Below are 18,257 nucleotides of genomic sequence, written 5' to 3'. Positions count from 1 at the left end.
TGATTGGTTGGATCTCCTAGTGCATATGTTAAACTTTATAAAGCAGCTATGGGGCCACCCACACAGACTGTAGAATCTCAATAATAACTTGCCAGGCACAGGCCTCCATGTTGTGAGGGGTAAAAACTAAAGTGGATTGTTAGGGTTTGTCTGAGCTAATCCATTTAGTATTAATCAGGGAAGAGACAGTGATGGTTCCTTATGTGTTAAGCAAATCTACAGGGAAGAGACAGCATGATATTGGTGAAGCAAAGGTATGGGAGTAGTTTCAGTGAGAGAGACAGACAAGGAGAGGTCAAGAGTTGTGCTGTGACCAGGGCTGCTTCCACATGGACATTTTCTCTACTTTTGCTTCCAAATAGGAGTACTAATTTTGAAGCACCCACTCATCATCTTCTAATTGTCCACTTTCCAGGTTTCCCCTGTCCTTGGCATGGTTTCTCTCAATCCTGTGTTACTACAATCCACTCAGAAAGACTGCAGCCCAAGCACGTTCGCATGCCATCTGGACAAGAAAGTTCACATTTTTGAAGGTCCTACCCACGTTGCTGCCATTTCCCTCTCATCTGCCCCTCACAGCCACCATTTTCCCTGGCGTGCCAATGGAGGGTTTTTTGAGGGCACTTAAAAACCATGATTGCTATAGTGCTATAACAGTTAGATTCAAGTTTGGTAGTATACCTTAGGGACCAACAAGATATTTTGGGGTATAGGCTTTTGAGAGTCAAAATTGCTGGAGCACTGACTCTTGACAGCGTATACCCCAAAATTCTTGTCGATCTTTAAGATCGACTGGACTCGAGTCTGACTCTTCTACTGCCACCCTCCCAAAACTATAGTGCTATAACAATTACTGATTTTTTTAAAGCCCTCTGGTGACATGTTGAGGGGAAAATGCAGGGGGAATAGCTGTTGACAGAGGACGGTTAGTAGAAAACACCCATGCAGATGGTCCATTACCAATGTGCCTCAAAACTGGCAATTCAAAATTCAGAATCTTCACTGTGGGGATGCTGCCCATCTAGCCCATAGTATGGAATAAAAGACCACTGCCTCCAAACTCCTTTGTGGACTTTGATGATGGCAACTGTGGCCATTTATGCATGGCTGCTTCCTTGTGGTCACCCTGCCAACTACTTCGGGGCTTTGCTTTGATTATGCTTCCATTTCCCGACCGTCAGAGGTTGCCTCGCTCTTCCTGCATATTTCCACGATTTCCCCTGTGTTTTCTGGATTCGTGTTCAGTCAGCATCCTGAAAACGCAGGCAAAACACGCAGAAACGACCTCTGAGGGTTGGCAAATGCAAGCATAATCGAAGCAAAGCCCTGAAGCAGTCAGCAGGGAGACCGCGAGGAAACAGCCATGCATAAATGGCCTGTGAAATGCAAAGAGAAGGGGGATATACCTTTTAAATGAATACATTAAATCTGCCTTTTCACCTGTGAAGAACCGCACCTGCAAATCCAAAAAGGTACTTTAAATCATGAGGAAGAAAAAGAGGAAAGGGTTAAATACCACCTCACACAGCCACCCTTCAGGTCTGCTAATTAGCTTTATAACCCCCCCTCCCCAAGATCCTAATCATTGACCTCGTGCATCAAGTCTAGTTTGGCCTATTGTAGATGGCAACTTCATCTGATGATATTGGCCACGTTAGGCAAAGATACCAGGCAGGCATCTTTTGCGCATCACAGTGTTTCGAGCTGGAGAGCCCATTTGTATATTCAGAAGAAAGTCCACAGTGGAGTCCTAAAATGGCACTGGATCTCTTGGGAGGTCTTTCTCACTTCCCTATACTAAATGTTCAAAGAACGAGAAGACCTTGACACACTGAAGAGGAGCCTTGGCTGGAACAGTTGCAAACTCTGTCTTCATTTTAGACAAGGCATGTATGCAAATAAAATTAAATGGAGTATCCTAAGGGAGGGGGGCAGGAGCAGGATGCAAAAGGAAATAAAATCGTCATACCTGGAAGATGAAAAGCTGAGGTTTGGACCTGGAAGTTGCCTATGGAGTAGTCTCTGCACTCCCAAAGGGGATGTCATCCCCCACGGTTTCTCTGTGGAGCCTTGAACAGTTAGACTGCTGACCTAGGTATGTTAATTAGTAAATCTAGATGTTAGTTTTGGCCTTGTGCAATTTTTCTGCAACTCTGTGAACACTGAGCCTTCTGTGAACTACTCACAAAGTGTGTCAGTCCTTGGTTACACAGTGCCTGTATAAGGTAGAGGCAGAGGGAATGGGTAGGACTGGTCGTAGTTAAAAACTGTGTATTGGTCACAACGAGAGCCAGCATGGTGTAGTGGTTAAGAGTGGGGGACTCTAATCTGGAGAACTGGGTTTGATTCCCCATTCCTGCACATGAAGCCTGCTGGGTGACCTTGGGCTAGTCACAGTTCTTTCAGAACTCTCTCAGCCCACACAGAAGCAGGCAATGTCAAACCGCCTCTGAATGTCTCTTGCCTTGAAAACCCTACGGGGTCACCATAAAAAGAAGAAAAAGAAGAGTTGGTTTTTATGCCCCAATTTTCTCTAACTTTAAGGCATCTCAAACTGGCTTACAATCGCCTTCCCTTCCTCTCCCCCAACAGACACCTTGTGAGGTAGATAGGGCTAGAGAATTTGGAGAGAACTGTGACTATCCCAAGGTCACTCAGAAGGCTTCATGTGTAGGAGTGAGTCCTCCTCTCTTAACCACTACACTATGCTGGCTCTCAACTGTGAATTGATTGCAAGCACACGCATATTGGTCATAACAAGAATAGTCCACAGCAGTTCCCGAATCAGTTTCTTCAGGTTGCGTCCCCCAAACTGTTACTTAACTTTCAGTTGTCTCCCTGCCAAACACCCTATTGCTTTTACCATTCATAGAGTCCTTTCTTTACTGTCATTACTAGTAAACAGGTAGGGTATTCTACTGTACAGATACTCCTTATCAATCCCTGTTCAGCAGGGGAAAATAGTATTCTTGTTAACAGCTGCTAATGTGCATTTTGCCCCAAGTGAAGCAAAATGCATGTTAAAATATGTTCATATGAATTCAGCCTCAGAGATCTATTAATCTGCTTGAGCAGCCTCGGCCAGCAATAAATCCTAGAAAAGCCCATTCTACCTATTTCGGCAGTGAACCGAATGGTATTATACTTTATAATAATGCATACTCCTATTACAGATTTTGGATTTTATCCATTGTCTTTTGCTTCCTAGTGTGGTTCAAAGCGTATGTTTCTTCAATGGAATTTCTCAGCCCATAGCAGGACAAGATAAAAGCTCTTTGCAAGATCTGACAAACTAGATCCAACTTTGCAAGGACACAGCTCCTTTAATTAGTAACAGTGATCAGAAAAGTCTCTTCCCAGAGCTAAATTGTTAAACAAGCTGTTTTAAGAGCTTGAATTTTATGGAGGTTTATGCAAGTATTGTAAGCCCTGAATTGCAAGGTCAAACCACAATTCCTTACATTCCTTTATGGTATCAACATATCTCATTCTCAACAAGGCCAAATCTGTGGATACTCAAATCTAGAAACTGAAGCCACAAAAATATAAAACAAATTTTCCTACAAACCTGAAAAACATCCCAGGTTTTCAGAAAAATCTGAAATCTAAAAAAAAAGCAGCCCCGTAACTGTAATAAATGAATACCTCAGTGGGCATTGCTAGGCAACCACATAGTATTGACAGCCTTCAAGCCTTGGTTTCTATCAGTAAAAGGCAGCACTGGACACAGCCCTTTCCAAGCTGATTTGGCCTTGGGGGCCATCAAGGTCAGGCCCACCAGCAGTCTCTAGGGTGACTTGATATCATACAACTTGCATGATTCATCCAGACCTGGGTCCTTGCTACAGCTACTGTGCAACCGCAACCACCCCATAAAAGCCAGTGTGGTATAGTGGTTAGAGTTTAGCAACTTGGAGATCCAGGTTTGAATCTCCATTCTACTGTGGAAATTCACTGGGTGACTTTGGGCCAGTCACATATAAGCCTAACTTATCTCACAGGGTCATTGTGAGGATAAAATAGAAGAGACCAAAATGATGACTGGTATTTTGGGCCCCCATTTGGGAGAAAGGCGGGGTATAAATGAAGTAAATAAATAATAAATATAGTTGGGGGGGCAGATAAAAGGTAGGTGTGTGGGTGGGAAAGAGAGAGGGGAACAGCGAATGTTGAGGATGTTGGGACTGCCAGAAGGACAAAAACAGAGTCAAGAGGGGGATACAGGAGAAATTAAGGTGCTCCCCACAAATCCTTGCAGGCTCCCCACCATGCAACTGTGCCCAGCTCAGCCCAGCCAGAACCTTGCAACTTGATGTAGCCCGGTGTCTGGGCTGGCACCATGCAACTGGGCCACACTTTCCTGGGGAGAGACTTCCAGGAGAGGGAAGGAGGGAAAGCTAAAAAACAAGGGGAAGATAAAGGTAGGTGGGTGGGTGGGAAGGAGAGAAGGAAGCAGGACAAGGGGGGAGGCTATGGGGCTTTCATGAAAGAGAAAGAGAAAATAGTGGGGGATGGAAAAATAAGATGCTCTCTGCAAGTCCTTGAGCCCCCCCCCCCCACTTGCCCTTTTATGATCTGTGATGGTGGTGCCCCAAGGAAGTCAAAGTGTGGGAAAATAAATAGCTACTCTTTTAACTCCAGACTTGATTTGTACTGTGAAATTAGGGGGAACTCCTTGAAATGATGGGTCCTCTGTAATATTATACCTAAATATTTGTAAGAAGCCTATTATTGGATAGGAAAGCACAGGTAGTCAAAGGCCTGGGGTTATATGGAACTTCACAATATCATATTTCTGCCCTTAAAAGACAAGAAGGCTTGGGGGGGGGGGGGCAGAAATCCTGATCTCAAATGCAATCACAGTTCTGTCAAGGGAAGCCTGAGCTTTTCTTTTAGATCTTTTGACTCTAAAAGATGCCTTTAAGTGGCTGAGTGGCCAAGGCAGGGAAACTTTTGTTGGCTGAGTATTCTTTGCCAAATAGAAAAGAAGAAATTGGACACTAAAACTGGACCTTTCCTAACATCCCTCCTCCTTTATCATTTTCCCTTTCTACCTGCATCCCTCTGGGAGAAAGGTGAGTAAGAAATACCATAACATAATAAAAATAAATCTATCATGACTGGAGAGCTACAAACTTCCTCTCCCTTATTTCTCACCACTGTCTAATATCGTCTGATCCTCTTTTCTCCTGTTGCGTCATGGTGATAACTGGACTGTAACTCGAGTGGTCATGACACAGAAAAAAAAGCGATGCCACCAAGAATAGACTATAGGCCCATGTGGATGTTACCCAAATGGCATGGCTTGAATAGCCATATCATAGATTTGGGATTCTGAGTTTACCTGAGCATTGTTGGAAAGAGCTGGACCATACTACTTGGTAAAAGGATTGATTTGATGGTTATACAAGCAGGCAATATGTATGGACTTGTGGGAGGTGTCTAATTTTCCTTTCACCCACTATTTCCTCTTTCCCTTCCCAGAACACCACCCTATGTGAATGATCCACGGACCCTGACAAGCTGCATTTCATCAACTCACATCTCAGGTTACTTCCAGACACTGGCTTTGTTCCAGACATCACAGAGAGATGACAGGTGACCAGCATGCAGATTCAGAGTGCTGAATATCTAAAAGCACATGCAGGTGGGGAAAATGCACATGGACTAGCAGGTTCAGCTTGAAGGGGTGGTTGGGGTAGACCTTGAGGTTGCCATGAGGCTGCCTTATACTGAATCAGGCCCTTGGTCCATCAAAGTCAGTATTGTCTATTCAGACCAGCAGCGGCTCACCAGGGTCTCAGGCAGAGGTCTTTCACATCACCTACTTGCCTAGTCTCTTTAACTGGAGGTGCCGGGGATTGAACCTGGGACCTTCTGCATGCAAGGCAGAGGCTCTACCACTGAGCCACAGCTCCCTCTGTCTGTTGCCCATCCCATCCCCCAAAGCCTCCTGGCTATGGGAATGAAGCATCTGCTTCATTTCTAGTATCTTGTAAATTAAATTCTTCCTCTTGCATTACATTTCTGAGAGTCACAGCATTGCTAGCAAGTGGGTTTTCATTAGTTTGCACTTTGCTAATTCACAGTTTGTTCACAGTTCTCACCCAGCTACAATCATCTTTTCTTTTTTTTTAAACCAGGGAGGTTACACAAAAGTCAAGGTTGCTGATGTCCTATTTTAGCAAGGCACAGCAGCGGCAAAGAACATCTTGGCTGTGTCACAGCGTAACTCATTTGTTTAACAGAATAAGACAATGCTAACCAATTATAATCTGTTTTAAATTGAACTAAGCAAGATCTAATTGACTAACAATTGACATTTCTTTAAAGTTGGGTAATGATACTAAATATGATAGCTTGCACAAGCAGTGAAAAAGGAAAAAATATTTTGTGGAAACAATTTTTTGTACCTTATTGTGTGGGGTGGGGTGGGGTGGGGTGGGGGCGAATGACACACAGGTGCAAATTCCTTATTCATGCAAATACTAATATTCAGCTGGTTTCAGGGAGAGCTCTCTGCTTTGCCATGTAGTGATCAGCTGCTGGTCTTGGCAGGTGCTCCTGAGCCAGGCAAACAAAGGTGGAGCTTCTTGTCACTGCTGTGCTGTGGCTGGAGTAAGTTTGCACTTAACTGGGTATGACCAAAGCCTGATAAAGGTGTAGGAGCCCTAGTTGTGCCAGGAGCGGCACAAATCTTGGTTAGGAGCTTGCTGAGGAGGCAAGGGAGAGGGTTTAAGCCAGAGCTGAGGAAACCCAGCTGTTCAGCCTTGCTTGCCCCCTGTCCCCATGATATTATAAGTCTGCTCTTAATGCCAATGTTGCTTTTATGAGGGGAGAGTAAGGTTGCCAGGCCTCTCTTCGCCACTGGTGGGAGGTTTTTGGGGCAGAGCCTGAGGAGGGTGGCGTTTGTGGAGGGGAGGGACTTCAATGCCACAGAGTCCAATTGCCAAAGCGGCCATTTTTCTCCAGGGGAAAACTGATCTCTATCGGCTGGAGATCATATGTAATAGCAGGAGATCCCCAGCTAGTACTAGGAGATTGGCAACCCTATCTATTGCTACTGTGAATGCTTCTGCATTTGCAGCAGCAATGAGAACCCCATGGAGACCTATCATTGTGTGGAAGCACCCTAAGTCCCACTGAAGTCAGTAAGATTTACCTCCAAGTAAATGCATAGGATTCTGCTGCACAGCAGTGGTTGGGGAAAGCATTTGCAATTACCTAGAGGTAAATGCAACAACTACTCCTTGGTTCAGCAACTGGGGCATGGTGTAACATTCAGGCAAGGCTCAAATTACAAGGATCGGTGCCGGTTTGCTTAGGAAATAGGGAAGCGTTTCTTGTTTGTGAACTGATTCACTCCCTTGAAAGTATTCGCATCCTTAAGCCACGGGCCATTCATGGCCCACTGTAAGTGCAGGTAATTTCCCGAGACTTGCCAATAACCAAGGTAGCCAGTCTTGATTTTTGTGAAGAGGGAACAAATGGCATTCTGGAAGGGTTAGGCTTATGTGGTAGGGGGTGTTTTCGAGCTACTCCTGGAGCAAAATTCAAGAGAGAGGGTCAGCTGAGAGAGCAGCACAACATCTGGAGAAGTGCCTTGCTCGGTTGCGTATTTGAAAGTGGCCAAATTCAATGAGACGAGTTAAAATGAGGATGAAATATAATTGCTAAATTGAGCACCTGTAGTGATTCTGAGACCATCCTCCCTCGGTGATGCCTTCAGTGGAAGAGAGAAGCTGTGCCCTACATAATCGGCAAGAAATGGTACTAATGGAGCTGCTGCAGAGACCTCAAAGGGGCCAGGCAGTCCTTTTATCCCCAGCAAAGCAAATTCAGAGGCAGAGTGACAGCTACAGACTTAGCAATAGTAAAGTGTAGATAGTTTGCCCATCCAGCTCCAGCAATTGACAGGGACTAGAGCTTAACAGTATGAATGTTGCTTACTCTCAGTTTCTTGGTCAAGAGACCCCAAGGAGAAGAGCTGGTTGTTCTCTCACGTCAAAATGTGTGTGTGTGTGTGTGTGTAAAGTGCCTTCAAGTCGCAGCCGACTTATGGCGACCCCTTTTGGGGTTTTCATGGCAAGAGACTAACAGAAGTAGTTTGCCAGTTCCTTCCTCTGCACAGCAACCCTGGACTTCCTTGGTGGTCTCCCATCCAAATACTAATCAGGGTTGACCCTGCTTAGCGCTTCTGAGATCTGATGAGATCAGGATGGGCCATCCAGGTCTGGGATGAGCATACTCCTGCTGGTTTGGTTCGGGGTCTGTTCACCAGCGGTGACTAGGGAGGAAATTTTTCATTAAGCGGTTCAGCTGATCACAAACACTTTTTGATTGGTTGCCTTTCATATATTCCACCAGTACAGTTCAGTGCGATCAGTGTTGTTTTGCACATGCATATTCTCAGCCCGACAAGAGTTCTAATTTCCTTCCTCTCCCACAAACCTGTTGTTACTGACGCTGACGCTTTCTCTCTAGCTCACTCTCTCAAGCTGTTACACACTGTTTTTGTTAAAATGAGGTAAAAGTTACAGAAACCTCTTAAGAAAAATGATGTTTGTTTTGAACGACTTTATGAATATTTAGTAAAACAGTTTTTCTTGAACATTTGATACGTGTGCTATTCAAAATGCCTCCAACATTCATAGAAATGTTGGAGGACTCTGTTTAAGGACTCTGCTGTTAAAGAGGTAGAATATTCTACACCTGGTCAGTGCTGGGATATTACCCCTAAAGAAGCAAGTGGGTTAGTTTCCTTATTTTCTCCCAACAGTTACTACATACTGAGTCGCAGACTATTTAGTGGTCACTTTTCTCCCTGAAAGAACCCAAAGTAGCTCACATCAAAAAAATACATTAAAAGGGGAAGGGGAACAATGTAAATTTACAAACAAGCAGGAGTAACCAATGATGTCTTGGGCTGATCCTAAATCCAGTGGGTTAGCTTGCCCAGGATTACACTCACAAATTAAGAGCTGAAAACAAAGAGATGTTTGATGCTTGTCCTTTAGTTTGCTCTTAAGGTTGCCAATTGCCTTGGGGGGAAATGTGCTGCCCCTTTAATGGAGACTTAATGTGATGTTGAGAGAGCCAGCATGGTGTAGTAGCTAAGGTGTCAGAACAGGATCTAGGAAACCCAGGTTCGAATCCCCACTCTGCCATGGAAACTTGCTGGGTGACCTTGAGCCAGTCACACACTCTCAGCCTCGACTAGGGTTGCCAGCCTCCAGGTACTAGCTGGAGATCTCCTGCTATTACAACTGATCTCCAGCCGATAGAGATCAGTCCCCCTGGAGAAAATGGCTGCTTTGGCAATTGGATTCTATGGCATTGAAGTCCCTCCCCTCCTCAAACCCTGCCTTCTTCAGGCTCTGCCCCAAAACTTCCCGCCGGTGGCAAAGATGGACCTGGCAACCCTAGCCTTGACCCTGGTAAGTATTTGGATGGGAGACCTCCAAGGAATACCAGAGTTGCGACGCAGAGGCAGGCAAAGGCAAACCACCTCTGAACGTCTCTTGCCAAGAAAACCCTACGGGTCACCCTAAGTCAACTTTGATGGCAAAAAAAGAGAGATGTTATTTAACAGGTGATGTTATTTACCTCCAAGTCATGAAAAACTTTCAACAGGCTATTTCTACACATGAAGCATCTACTGAAGGGTGAAGACCACCTTTTCCCTCTAGGCCTGCTTGGCAATTCTACTCACATCCAAGGGCTTCTGCCTATGACCATACCCAAAATGTATGACTCCGACAGGAAGAGCAAACCGAATTACAGCTTATATGTTATTGAGCTTATTTTGTACATACACATTTTTTCACAGCCTTCATGGGAAGGAATAGTTCCAGCCTCATGTCATTGAATTTAATTACTCGACCCAACCAAGCATAGCCCAGGGTGGAATCATTTGACCTATTACTTAGATGCAAAAGCACCTGCAAGGCAAGGAAATAAAACTCTACCACCACAGCTAGTGCCCAGATGCAAAGCTGTCTGGCAGTTTTTTGAGGGGGATGGTGGACAGGTGAACTTATTGGACTTTGGCTCTTGGGTGACTGCAGCTGTTGAACATGGTACGTTCGCCTGTCAAATGTGTTCAGTGCGAAGTCTGTGGCATCCCTCTGCCAAATAGAACTGGACTTTGTGAGCCAGTGTCTATCATTGTAGGAAATATTTCAAATCTATCCCATCTCTTCTCTCAGAATCTTGTTTTTCAGTTGTAGGCTAAGTAGAAGTTAACTTGTGAAGTGCATCTCAGCATGGAGCTACAGGAAACCTGTACCTGTTGAATTTCAAGATGGGGCTGACATGGGATTGATTTTTTTAGGGTAGAGTATGAGTACCCAGCTTGCAGGGGGTAAAGGGAAGATGACTGGGGCACTGGCAAGCCACCCTGTAAACAAAGTCTGCCTAGTAAACGTCGGGATGTGACGTCACCCCATGGGTCAGGAAATGACCTGGTGCTTGCACAGGGGACTACCTTTAGCTTTAGAGTATGGTCAGAAAGCCCATGATTTAGCAGTCTTCTTGTTGCTAAGCTGAGCTCAGTGTGGCCAGTGGCTGGATGGACAGCCCATACATGGCGCCTTTGGTTCCATGATGCAGGCAGAGGAGAATATAAATGTAAACATTATTTTTGGTTTATAACTATATGTAGTAGTATGGTGGTAAAGATCATTCAGAATTTCTCCCCTGCTTGATAAACCTCTTGCTATATGCTTTCAATATGCATGGTGACAGCGCTGTCCAAGGTGATGCTGTACTGGCTGTTGATGGTTATGTGAAAGACAGCCAGCGTGGCGTAGTGGTTAAGAGCTGTGGTTTGGAGCGGCGGAACACTAATCTGGAGAACCGGGTTGGTTTCCCCACTCTTCCACATGAAGGCACCTGGGTGACCTTGGGCTAGTCACAGCTCTCTTAGAGCTCTCTCAGCCCCACCTACCTCACAGTGTGTCTGAAGTGGGGAGGGGAAGGGAAGGTGATTGTACGCCAGTTTAATTCTTCCTTAAGTGGTAGAGAAAGTCAGCATATAAAAACCTTCTTCTTCTATTCTACATTTAGAAAAATTGAACATCAAAACAGTATGTCTTTTTCTCCTCCGTATGGCTTTTAAAAACTCAGGAGCACAGAAAGATATTTCACTTGTGCATCAGGAGATATTCAGATGTCAGCTACGAGATTCAAGGTAGGGGGGTGTCTATAGCTATCGTCCACAAATGCATATGAAACTGAAGATTCAGCAATCACTACTACAGTTTGCAGTAGAGACATATAAGACTCCACAACTGCAATTGGCTATATATAGGCTAGAGCAAAACCCCTGGTTGCTTCTGCACACAGAGTAGTAGTCAGGGAAATAGAAAACAACACGTCACTGTGTGCACTTATTTCTTCTTCAGCAGGAAATGAAATAAAGGTGAGAAAGAAACATGGAGCTCTTCAAAAATGCTATTTATGCCAGTAGTTCTAAGAAGGTCTTGGCCATTTATGCAGAGCTGTTTCCCTCGTGGTCCCCCCGCCAACTGCTCCAGTGCTTCATTGTGATTGTGCATGCCTTTCCTAACCATCAGAGGTCGCCTTGCTCTCCCCGCTCGTTTCCGTGCATTTTGCCTGTGTTTTCCGGGTGCTGTTTTAGTGAAAATACGGAAAACACAGGCAAAATGCACAGAAATGCACGGGGAGAGCGAGGTGACCTCTGCCAGTCAGCATGCACAATCAAAAGGAAGCATCGGAGCAGTTGGAGGTAGTGACCTTGGGGAAACAGCCCTGCATAAATGGCCTTTCATTCATTTCAGTGGTGCTTGTTTTACATTAAGTGTTTTCGGGAAGAAAGCCTTTAGTAGGTACTGCCTGATCTTTTACACTGAAGCAGGAATGCCCAGCTTCTTCAGCCTGGGGGCTGGACCCTCCCTGGCCAAGGTGTTTGGGGGTGGGGGTGAGCCCCCAAGCCATGACGTCCCCCTGCTGGGAAGAATCTGGTGCTGCATCATGGAGAGACTGAGCCATCCATGCCTAACCTTAGCATACATTATGGATTGGAATGTTCTTCCTTCGTCCTTCTAGGGCATCTCAAAACTAATATGTTTCTTAAATGTTACTGTTAAGTAGCTGAAGCCGTGCTGCATTCTGCACAGCCGGTCCTTAGGATCATACAACATCTGAAGGATGAGAAAGAAAACTTCAGCCCAGAAAGGTCAAAAAGGTCACAGATTCCTTCTTTTCAACATAGGCATGGATTTTGATCTTTGTTCTCAGGGTTGTCAATAGTTCTTCAGCAGAAGAGCTCTCTCTTGCTCTCTCTCTTTCTTCCTCCCCCTCTCTCCCATGTCCCAGATAAAACTCTAGCAGCTGAGCTAAGCTTTTGTGGTTTCTTGTAAACCAGAGTAAACCAATGGAGGTTACATATAAAATGTACCTTATATGACTCATATTTCTCCCCCCCCACCCCCCCCCAAAAAAGTGTGTGATTTGAATTGATTCACTGGATCTTTTTCCAGCCAAATGTCTTGTAAAATGGAAGAAAATTATTTTTTTAAAGAAGGTGTGTCAGATTTTAGTCTGCATTTTTTCTTACAAGGTCCATTCCTTCCCTTTTCCTTATACCCAATGTGCACTGTTTTGTTCCTTTAAGTGCTAAGGTTGCCAAAAAAATCCAGATGGGCCTGCTCCTTTGCCTTTAAGAATAGATTGATCTGGCAGAATTATCGGGTGCAGTATGGAGTATGGCATAGCATGGAGATAACATTGCCAGCCACAAATGTCTGCTGTCAAAATCACAAGATCAGGAGCTTCCAAAACAAGTGGCATTTCCTATGTGTGTGCATTGTTCTCTCTCCCTGCATTCACTGCATTGAATCCAACCAACTTTTCTGCTAGTGAAAAAGAAAGGAAGAGTCCCCTTTGTCCAACAAAGAAGACTGTGCTGGGGATGCTCTTTATGAGGTGATATGATTTACCTCAATGACATGAGAAGCTTCAGCCTCCCATTTCCCATACATTAGACGTCTGTTAAAGGGACGGGATTTTCTTTAAGATGAGCCATTTGCAACCCCCCACGCCTGACTAGAAACTTCCCGTCTCTTTCTCATGCACATATTTTCCAGCCTTTAAATAATTATTTTCTTGTAATAGTTGGGCTCATTTGCACCCAACTAATACTGGAACAGCATGATTGGGCAATGAAGAAGGCATTAAAACGGTGAACTGGGCAAGGGGAGGAGACACCATCATACTGGTTTATGTGACACGGACTGCAGAATCAGGATTTTAAAAGACATTTTCTGTCTAAACATGATTTAAGGCATGGAAGCCATATAACCTAACCCCTTCTTGAAGCTGGGATGGTTCCAATCCAGAAACAGTAGTTTAGAGCTATGACTGGTGCAGACAAGGCATCTCTGTTCCTAACATGTTGTGGAAAAGACTAATCCGAGAAGTGGAGGCAAGAATTTGTGGGACAAGTGAGTTTCCTACTATACAATACATGAACACACAAAGCTGCCTTATTCTAGTCCTGTTCACAAGTTTCAGTGAATGCACACACAATCTGTATACAGCAGGGGTCCCCGACCTTTTTGAGCCTGTAGGCACATTTGGAATTCTGGCATAGTGTGGTGGGCACAGCAACAAAATGATTGCCACAGCTTAACTTCACTAACACAGTGGAGATCCTTGTGCTGTGGTGGCAGCTGCTGCCAAAGCAACATTAAAAAAAAAAAAAAAATCTGCACAGCCAACCAACTCTCCAATAGTCAATCAGAAGCCTTGCTGGGCGAAAGCCCTCCTTGGCCCCACCCACTTCCTAAAAACACTTGGTGGGCATCAGAACATAAGAACATAAGAAAGGCCCTGCTGGATCAGACCAAGGCCCATCAAGTCCAGCAGTCTGTTCACACAGTGGCCAACCAGGTGCCTCTAGGAAGCCACAAACAAGACGACTGCAGCAGCACCATCCTGCCTGTGTTCCACTGCACCCAAAATAATAGGCATGCTCCTCTGATACTGGAGAGAATAGGTACGCAGCATGACTAGTATCCATTCTAACTAATAGCCATGAATACCCCTCTCCTCCATGAATATGTCCACTCCCCTCTTAAAGCCCTCCAAGCTGGCAGCCATCACCACATCCTGGGGCAGGGAGTTCCACAATTTAACTATGCATTGTGTGAAAAAATACTTAGCAGATGACTCCGTGTTCTAGTATTATGGGAGAGGGAGAAAAACTTCTCCCTGTCCACTCTCTCCAAACCATGCATAATTTTATAGACCTCTATCATGTCTCCCCTTAGCCACCTTCTTTCCAAGCTAAACAGCCCTAAGCGTCTTAACCGCTCCCCATAGGACAGTTGCTCTAGTCCCCTAATCATTTTGGTTGCTCTTTTCTGCACCTTCTCAAGCTCTGTAATATCCTTTTTTTAGGTGTGGTGACCAGAACTGTACACTGGTGTTGGTGTACAGTTGGTGTTGGTGGCCACCATGGCACCCACAGTCACCACATTGGGGTCCCCGATATACAGTGTACACTTGATTTTTCTTTATACATGTGTTGAGTAATTCTCACGTTCAGTACATGTACAGTTGAATGTGTGCGCTGGCACCTGGTTTCAGTGGTAAAGTGAATGTGCATTCCCTCCATCTCACAAACAGAAGTATGCATGTGTATGCATAATGCATATGCATTCACTGTTAACATGTGAACAGGGCTAAAGAGTCAGACCACTGTGTTATAGTTAGGCGATATGCAGGGGGAACTTAGGAGCTTGAATCCTGAACGAAGGATCCTAAGTCCTGCACGCGCCATTGGTGACCCGGGGTTGTTTCCCCCCCCATCACGGATCAGGGGGGGAGTGGCCGCAGGCGGCCAGGGGGGCTTATAAGCAGGGCCGTTTGCACTGTGTTCTTCAGTTCTGTTCCGGTTCACAATAAACGCGGTTGCTGTTTGAACTCCGTCTCCGACCTCGTGTGTCCTCCCCACGCGGACTTAACAGTGACTGATCCATCAAGGTCAGTTATTGTCTATTCTTCTGATAGATAGCAGCTCCCCAGAGTCCTCGGCAGAGGTCTTTCACATCCTTTTAACTGGAAATACTGAGGATTGAACCTGGTACCCTCTGCATGCAAAACATGTTCTACCACTAAACCACAGCCCCACTCCTCAATAGCTCCTTGGCCTTCCCTGTTCATTGGCCAGTTAGAGACAGAATTCTACAGGTAGGGTTGCCAACCTCCAGGTACTAGCTGGAGTTACAACTGATCTCCAGCAGATAGAGATCAGTTCACCTGGAGAAAATGGCTGCTTTGGCAATTGGACTCTATGGCATTGAAGTCCTTCCCCTCACCAAACCCTGCCCTCCTCAGGCTCCGCCCCCAAAAATCTCCCGCCGGGGGTGAAGAGGGACCTGGCAACCCTGTCTACAAGGGGAAGTGCTGGGGCCTGTCCATTTATACATAAGGATTCAGAACTGACAATTTAGCTTTATTGGAAGCAGAGAGAGATTTATGTGGGACCAGGATGGGATTATTGAAATCTTAAAGGCCTCATGCTCATTAAGAAGCAGGGCAGAGAGATGGAGAGAAGGCTTGTCAGGTTTCTCTTGGAGATAGTACCTTTGCCTTTAAAAACTTTGGAAGCCCTTGCAAATCTCAGAAAGCTAATCTACTGGACCCTCCTTTTCCTGCTTTTCTTTATTCTAGCTACTGTGAGGAAAACTTAGATCTGCTTGCTACAGTGAGAGAAGGCAAAGGGAGAAAAGGAAGGAAAGTAGGTTAGAGCAGAATCCAAGCTGATGTGGTCATAGTACAACAACAATGATGCACTTTCATGTGTTGCTGGTGCACTGGACGTGAGCTAGGACAACCCCTCTACAAACATTGCTATCAATGTGTAGGGAAATGAGGAAAAGCCTGGTTTAATACAATGCAGAGGAACAGTGATTCCAAGCCCTTCTTTGTGCCTAACACAGCGAGCTGTGTCTCTACTATAATACTCTGTCTCTGCCTTGGGCAATAGATCTCACACTTCCTGATTTAGAAGTTCTGGAATACTGTATTCCTAGTCCTGCTGCATAGTTCAGTGGATATAGGGCGAAAACACATATAGGATATAGGGCTTTAGCCTCCTTTATTCCCTGTTTCGGCCAGGATTCAGCCAGGATCGAACACATGCGTTTCGCCGAACGTGTGTTTGATCCTGGCTGAATCCTGGCTGAAACAGGGAATAAAAGAGGCTAAAGCGACCATGTGTTTTTGCCCATAGTGTACAAATACATTTTCTCTCTCTTTCTGTACTCTGTAATCTGCCTTGAGCCTTGGTCGGAAAGGTAAACTATGAACAAGCTAAATACACTGTACACAATAAATATATATTTCCAAGTGGGGGACCCACAAGAACTTGTGTGTGTGTGTGTGGCATTTCCCTCTCCCCACTATTTCCTCTTTCCCTTTCCTGGCAGCTCTCATAGCCTTTCTTCTTGTCCTGCTTTTTAACCATCTACCAGCCAACCTATATTTATCAACACCCTGTCATTAGTTTCCCCTCCTTCCCTTAACTTGGCAGCTGCTCCCCAGGAAAATTCTGGTCCAGTTTTTCAGTGATAGCGGGGCTGGAGAACCTGCAAGGATTTGCAGGGGGCACCTCACTTTCCCCTATATCCCCTCCCAACACTATTTCCCCTTTCCCTCCTCCTGACAGCTCCCATATCCTCACCTTTCCCTGCTTCCTTTTCTCCTTCCCATCCTCTAACCCACCAACCTACTTTTTATTAACCTCATCTATACCCTGCATTTCTCCAGAATGGAGACCCAAAGCAGGTTATATCATTCCCCTCTCCTCCAGTTTATCCTCCCAACAACCCTGTGAGGTCAGTTAGGCTGACACCGTGTGACTGGCCCAAAGTCGCCCAGTGAGTTTCCATAACAGAATGGAGAGCCAAATCTGGGTCTTCCAGATCCTAGTTTGAAACTCTAACCACTGCGCAACACTGGCTTTTGTGTGGTGGCTGCTGTTGTATAGTAGCAAGCAGCCAGACCTGGGTGAGTCATGCAAATCACCTGGTGGTTGCTGATGAATCCTCCTTCAAAAGCCAAAACAACCCCAGAAAGGGCCTGTCCCCATCCCCCTGCCTTTTACTGACAGAAACCAAGGCTTGATGGCTGGCAATAATATTGTGGTTGCCTAGCAATGGCCACCGAGGGCATTCATTTCATAAAGCTACAATAATTTTGGCATTTTTACATCACCCCAATATATATTTTTAGATTTCAGATTTTTCTGCAAACCTTGGACTTTTTTCAGGTTTGTAAAAAGTTCTGTCTTGCCTGTCTGTGGCCCCTATTTTCAGATTTAAGTATCCACAGATGGGGCCATGTTGAAAATTAAATATATCGAAGACATCACAATACAAGAGCTGTCTTCCAACTAAAGAAATTGAAGTCAGTGACTCCTTTAATTTCTAACCATTTCAATGACTGAAGCATTTTATTAACACCTAAAAATTAACTATTCTACAAAAAAATAAAGCACACTCTGATGCGTGCCTTTATCAAACCAACTAGCTCTATCTCAGAAGATGGAGATGGTGGAATGCCTCTTCTGACATGATGTCTACTTCCTTCCAGTTTTTGTAAGGAACTAACAAAATATTTTGCTGTTTTCTTTTTTCTTTTTAAATCACCAACCCAATTAACCAGAGCCATGTTCTGATCCATGGGTGTCAAACATAAAGCCTGAGGGCTGGATCAGGCTCCCTGAGAGCACTTATCTGGCCCGCAAACCAGCCGAGGCAGCCACCCGCCCCCAGTCCTGAGGTGTCAATTATCAAAGACTGTAAAATAAAAGAAAATACTGTAAGAGTGTTATTGTTTTAAGCATGTTCACATTTTAAGTTAAACATAAAGTAAAAAATAATATAATTAATTGGCTTTGCCTGTGTCTGAACACATGAACACATGAAGCTGCCTTATACTGAATCAGACCCTTGGTCCATCAAAGTCAGTATTGTCTACTCAGACTGGCAGCGGCTCTCCAGGGTCTCAGGCGGAGGTCTTTCACATCACCTACTTGCCTAGTCCCTTTAACTGGAGATGCCGGGGATTGAACCTGGGACCTTCTGCATTCCAAGCAGATGCTCTGCCACTGAGCCACAGCCCCTCTTCTATAAAGTGTATATCTCCGGTACCTGGCATATGGTACACATGGCCCGGCCCGGCAAAGTGACATTTATGTCATATCTGGCTCTCATAATAAATGAGTT

General features: G+C 45.0%; 1 protein-coding gene and 1 non-coding gene across 3 annotated transcripts in view; both read right to left on the bottom strand.

Moving 5' to 3' along the window:
• CACNG2 (calcium voltage-gated channel auxiliary subunit gamma 2) overlaps positions 1-18,257 on the bottom strand; it is a 152,100-nt gene that overhangs the window by 92,033 nt on the left and 41,810 nt on the right. The gene's annotated exons all lie outside the window — the stretch shown is intronic.
• TRNAS-GGA (transfer RNA serine (anticodon GGA)) lies at positions 18,083-18,154 on the bottom strand. Its single transcript has one exon. It is a non-coding gene; the product is annotated as a tRNA-Ser (tRNA).

This window comes from Euleptes europaea, chromosome 3, assembly GCF_029931775.1.
Source record: "Euleptes europaea isolate rEulEur1 chromosome 3, rEulEur1.hap1, whole genome shotgun sequence".
Lineage (NCBI taxonomy): Eukaryota > Metazoa > Chordata > Lepidosauria > Squamata > Sphaerodactylidae > Euleptes > Euleptes europaea.
The sequence above is the reverse complement of the archived record's forward strand: the minus strand, read 5'-3'. Positions and strand labels throughout refer to the sequence as shown.